Source organism: Haliotis cracherodii, unplaced genomic scaffold (assembly GCF_022045235.1).
Source record: "Haliotis cracherodii isolate W230 unplaced genomic scaffold, xgHalCrac1.p SCAF_3, whole genome shotgun sequence".
Classification (NCBI taxonomy): Eukaryota; Metazoa; Mollusca; class Gastropoda; order Lepetellida; family Haliotidae; genus Haliotis; species Haliotis cracherodii.
The window spans coordinates 71,037,565-71,043,812 of NW_027266286.1; the positions used below are offsets into that span (position 1 = coordinate 71,037,565).

The window sequence follows — 6,248 nt, forward strand, 5'->3', positions numbered from 1 at the left end:
TGCATATGTAGCGGGAAAAGCCGAATGGTCATGGTGACAAATGCACAAGAAACAGGAGATTGTTAAGAAACCACAGAAGCGTCTGTAAAATACACATATTGCATTTCATTTGTATGCCAGAACGTTATTTATTATAGACAAGTCACGCTGCAAGCTTTTTATTGATTTTAACGGTGTTTGCCGTGTATATCAGATCATATAAGTCCATTGATAATGCTTCAGATTCTGTTCACCAAGTGAATGTTCATAGCCATTACATTGTCTGGGTCTTCAAGGGTTTAGGTCGAAAGAAAGCCTTTCTTCACCCAGCAGTGAGTGGGTACCCGGTAGGGTCATATCATATCGCAGCTTGGTGTATACTCCCAATGGGAATGAGAGTGAAATTTGAGTGCACACTGATCCATCAACATCAAACAAAGTCACTTGCTAAGGGATACTCAACATGTTTGGGCGCAGGGCGCCTGAAAAAATCTCTTGAGACAAGTTTCGAAATATGAATATGTAAAACAAAAACAGAAAGTGTGTTTCACTGTTTATTTAAATTCAAATAACATCTGGTATACTTTGATTATGTTCACATGATGCCCATTTATTATATTTATAATGACGATGATGAGGATGTGGAAACTTCGAAGTTGAGAGAAAACACAATTGGGCAGGTTTTAGCAGACGTTGTCCTTGAGGACGAAATACCGGAAGTAGACATGAGTATCGACAGGACTTCCGGAACATGACGATGTCCCGCCGAAATAATTGGAAAAAAGAATGCCGTCGACTTTCACATCCGAGGATTCTCTGATTACAACGTTACTGACATCGTACACTTTACCGACACCCCCAACAACGATTCGAACGTAGCCATCTGTCTGGCCGGGTGTGTTAAGGCGAACAGTTTGCTGGATTGTGTACCAGGTTCCGGTCTGGAACTGGAAACTTCCGCTGCCCAGTCGGTGCCCCCAAGCATCATTACACTCCACCCCTTCAGTGGTACAGAACTCGGGTGTCTGCTGTGATGTGGTGAAGAGTGCCACTCCACCCATGCCTCCTGTTCTCCAGATGAAGCGGGATGTGAAACAATCCTTGCCTGGGTCACCTCCAGCAGTACAGTTGACCCCGCCACCGTACAGACCAGGCAACTTTCCACCGTAGGCGAAGTCGAAGTTGTCATCGAACCACACTTTGTAGGAGTGTCAGGCACTCCCTGGGCTCTAGAGGAGTGGAGTAGAACTCAGCTCCACTGTAGAGATCGGTGAGGCCGTAGGAGCCCTGGGAGAGAAAGATGGCGCTGACTTTGTAGTTACTGCCGTCGGGGTTTGGTTCAGCAGACACCGACTCCTGACCCCTGTATGTGGAGGTATCCAGGTTCCAGTTCCCGCGCCATATTGTCTTGCTTCTTGGGGTCTTAGAGTTCCAGAGTTTAATCCCATCTAGTCAGAATATAGTTGATATAACAATTGTAGGTAATATGCCATTAATATGTTGTAATTAAGGGAAAACAAAGCATAATAATGTGTGTATGTAAATTTAGTCCAAGCTGGAGGGAGGAAAACATAAAGTTTGTTTAAATATAATATTAAATTCATAAACGTGCTGTGGAGTGTCATGTTTACAGTTTAAATCATTGTTTTGCTTTATATAAATGGTTTCAAAATCAATGTTAAAATTTTCGCGCCTCAAATACCCATATTACTCACGTCACAATCGGAAAACACATAATTTTTACCTCGCATTAAGGGACACATACTGGCCTCTGAACATTACATTCAGTGAAACACAATCAAGACCGGTTCCTTCCGGTCACATTTTGTAACAGAAATACAAGAATGAGTGTCGTATATACTTAATACCTACATGGGCTTATACTGTCTACCTGTACGGGGGTCAGTTATCTTACCTGTGAAATGGCTGAGGGTGACAGCGGCCAGGAGCAGGTATCGGAGCTGAGACATCGTCCTGTAACACTGACGTACCCCAAATATATGGAAGAACACAACACAACACGTGAAGGACCTACCAAGGACGTATCAGAAACATGGATATTACAAATATATGGACATATGGACAATAACGGACATAAAACACATAGACATTAAAAGAATAATACCTTTGTGACATAAACGAAGTGAGTATAGTTTTACGCCGCTTTTCGCAATATTCCAGCTATATCACGGCGGGGGAAACCAGAAATGGGCTTCACACAATGTCCTCATGTGGAGAATCGAACCGGGTCTTCAGCGTACGAGCGAACGCATTAACCACTAGGCTACCTATCGCCCCCTCATATACGAAGCATAAGACATTGAATATATATGACAAATTAGAACCGTAAATATAATTCAGATACAAAACATTTACAAACGAGCGTATGCTCATATTCCAGTCACAGAATCGGAATAAGTGTTGTTGTTATCGAAATCTCACTCAATCATAATAGTTATGTTCACTTAGAGAATCGCCGAAGATGACGGTTAGTTGGGCAACATGCGTTATTTAATATAAAGTGACACTATTCGACTGTGGGTAACATACCTGTCCAACGCTGTTCCGCTGACGTGGAGTGACGATTCTTCGGATGTGCTGTGCTTATAAACGGGTATTTCTTATCGTCGGATCATTTTGTTTGTGTTGATAGATAGGATACTTGTACCATTTTTAATTCACATTTAATTACTTTATCAACGAGTATTATACAATTCATTATTTCCGCGTTCCCTCAGGTCACGGTGACCTAGCGAAAGACCACCTGCAGATAAATGTGTAGGCGCGATGATGTCACAAGTGTTCTCCACGTACATTGACACAGTCTCGGGTTGCTATAGCAATGTAGTCAATGTTATATCATAAAGTACTGCTAGATTGAGTCACTGTACTTACGAAATAACGTTTACCCTACCCCTGTAAGTAGTGCTACAAAGTATCGTTTTGCCATGAGCTATTATAACGTCAAATTTCATGTTGACGTTTACGTTCATAGTCCACGGCAAAACCATACCGTATTACATACACATGGTGTTAGCGCAAGCTTTACTACTTTTCTAAGATGCTGAGTTTACGACTAACCTGGTGTATTTTTTAGTATATGGTTAAATATGTCCCATTATATTATCCGTTCAGTGTATGACTGTTCACAATCCCATGTAAATAAGACTTAAATCTTAGTTTCTTAATATATAAATTTGCTTCAGTTTAATCACATGATTCGAAACATTCCAGAGTGCATTGAATGATGTCTGCTGATGTCCTGTGTCGCTTGTTAGTGTGAGTTTACGTGTTTTCTGTCGTAAGAAAATCACATTTGATGTAAGCAGACTGACTAAATGCAGCGATGGCATTGTTGGAAAAAAAGAAGTTGTGGAGAGAGAGAGAGAGAGAGAGAGAGAGAGAGAGAGAGAGAGAGAGAGAGAGAGAGAGAGAGAGAGAGAGAGAGAGGAGAGAGAGAGAGAGAGAGAGAGATTAGTGTTTGCCTTAGAGCAGTGGCCGAAAAACACACTCAGGCCTTAAATACTGTTTATACATCTTGTAGAAGCATCAACAGTAATATCAGGACGAAGACATTCCACAACACTTCAACATCTGTAGTTTCAGAATAAACACCACATACAAATTACTAAACTTTGCGTGTAATATTCGAGAATACAACCAGTAAGAACACCACAAACACCATAACTAGAACTAATCTATTTTGGGGGGACTACAGTTTTGCCTGGACCACCTCATAGCAACAATGTATTTTCAGAGGTATGCTTTAACAAAAACTGCAGTGTGTAGAAAGCGAGTCGGTACGGCTCAGTGATTACAAATATTAGGTACCACTCTGGGTTCGGTGTTAATTAGATGATGAGATGATGAGAGATTTTATTAGGTGGGGACATGAGGTAGTCGGGTACACGCCAGGCAGATTCTGGGGATGTATCCTGAAGGAAGGTAAGGCTGCCTGATTGAGTTGCACCTGGCGAAGAATGACCAGTCGGAGACTCTCAAATATCCTCGTAACTTCTGGCACGTGTGCGTGCGTGCGTGCGTGCGTGCGTGCGTGCGTGTGTATGTGTGTGTGTATGTGTGCTGGGTGTTTGAATGTAGATCATTATCAGCAACATAAGACAATATGTGCGTGACATCACGTTCTCATCTGTCTCAGCTGTCTTTAATGTGTGTTTGTGTTTTGTTCCCTAAAAACATTTAACTTGACAATCCATGGAAACTTCAAATATTTCAAGATCGTCGAATCATCTAGGGTTACTACTTTTTGAGATGTGTGCGAAACAAATTATTACTATTTCATGAACTGTTATTTTGGTGGAAAATGTTAAAATACTGGAGTATATTATACAAAGGTAAATTTTCTGTCGGATAATCAGCAGCATATTATGTCAGTTCTCAAAGGCAAGGCAAGGGCCGCCTCTTGGGCCTAGTGGATAGAGCGGCTAAGACGAGAACGGAAGGTCGGTGGTCCGATGCCCGCTCGCATCATACAAAAAGACTTTAAAAGATGTTACCTGCAGTTGTTACCCTGTCTGGCGCTCGGTATTAAGGGGACAAAACAAGGAATAGTCCGGTCGGAGTCAGTATACTGTGTCTGAATGGGGTAACCGCGGTACGGTAGCTCAGTGGGTTAGTATTATAAAACCGGCATGAGACCGTACTAGTACGTATACAAGCAGCCACATACACACACGCGCGCATGCGCGCGCGCGCACGCACGCAAGCACACACACACACGTGTATGCACGTCGCTATATGAGTGCAATAATCTTGAAATCCCTTTTAAACCCCTTTTTTGAATCATTTAATGTCACAGCGGGGTTTACAAGGTATAATACGTGGTTGTGTTAGGTTTTTCTGGGTTTGTTTGACACATTTTGAAGGGTTTTCTAGATTTAGAGGATAAAACAACACTTGATCGATTTGGAGTTACTTTCACGTGTGTGAGTGAGGTACCCATGTTAATCTTCAGCGTGGTATCTCAGTATGCTAGTTCTATCATACCATCATTATCCCGGACTAGTACACATGCCCACACGCACATCCGCATACACACGCACACACACACAAACATACACACACGCACACACGTGTTTAAACTTTATTTTCCCCTAACCATTGGTATTTACATTTAAACTTGAACCAATAATATGAGGAATAATGTTTTTGTCATCCCGATTCTGAAAAATGTTCTTACCACTGCCTTCTTGAAACGACATTAAAAAACATCATGAATGGACTCACTCGTGGAATAATAGTGTAATATATCTATTCTGAAACCAATTTGGATTATACACTATCTAGAATGTTGATGGTGTACTCTAGCCTAAAATATATTGCTCAGCACAAATTACACCATTGAGAAACAATGTTTTAGAAAACGTCAAAATGTGCACAATAAATCCGGACGAACCTCACACAACCATGCCCATCTTGTACTCCCCGCATTGACATTATGTGCGATGATGGGGTTTACGTCTCACTCATATAGCAACGTGCATGTTTTTAGTGTGTGGTTGAGACTAGTGCCGGTTTTTAGTGCCAGCCAAATGAATTACCAAGCCGCAATTTAACATGGATACCCCACTCAGACACAGTATACTGACTCCGAGCCGACCAGTCCTTGGTTTAGCCCTTTAATGCCAAGCGTCAGACAGGGTAACAATAGTACCATCTTAAAAACGTCTTTTTGTATTCGCGGGCGGGGATCCAAATCATGAAATCCGAAATCCTGACAGACGCTCTTGCTCACCAGACCACGGAGGCGCGATGACATAATATGTCAGACTGAGCAGGTGCATGTGAACTCTTCATGACGTCGCCATACATGTGGTCTTTCAGGTCACCGTGGCCTGTGGGAAACTGAATCAATGCACCCTCTTTAATAAAGTAATGAAAAATAGATAACACGGAGTTCACTTATCGCATCTCACAAAACAAATAAAACGATCCTACGATAAGGTGTAGTCCTTAATAAGCAGGTCACATACGTTGAATCTTCACTCCACACGGCGTCAACAGAACAGAACAAAACAAACCAAGGTATGTTATACTGTCAACTACTGTTATACGAACTCAAAGGGACCACTAATTTGAATTCGTTATAACCGTAGTTCGTTATTAGCACATGTACAACGTATATACAGAAAATGGACGGGACCAATAAACAGTTTGTTTTATTCGGAAGTTCGTTGAAGGCGTGTTCGTTATAAACGTAGTTTACTATATATGGTTGTATTTCAAGATGTTGTACAATGATACGTGAC

At 41.6% G+C, this 6,248-nt stretch overlaps 1 pseudogene; it reads right to left on the minus strand.

Moving 5' to 3' along the window:
- Positions 1-662: 662 nt before the first annotated feature.
- Positions 663-1,973, minus strand: LOC139475898 (uncharacterized; annotated as a pseudogene).
- Positions 1,974-6,248: the final 4,275 nt, after the last annotated feature.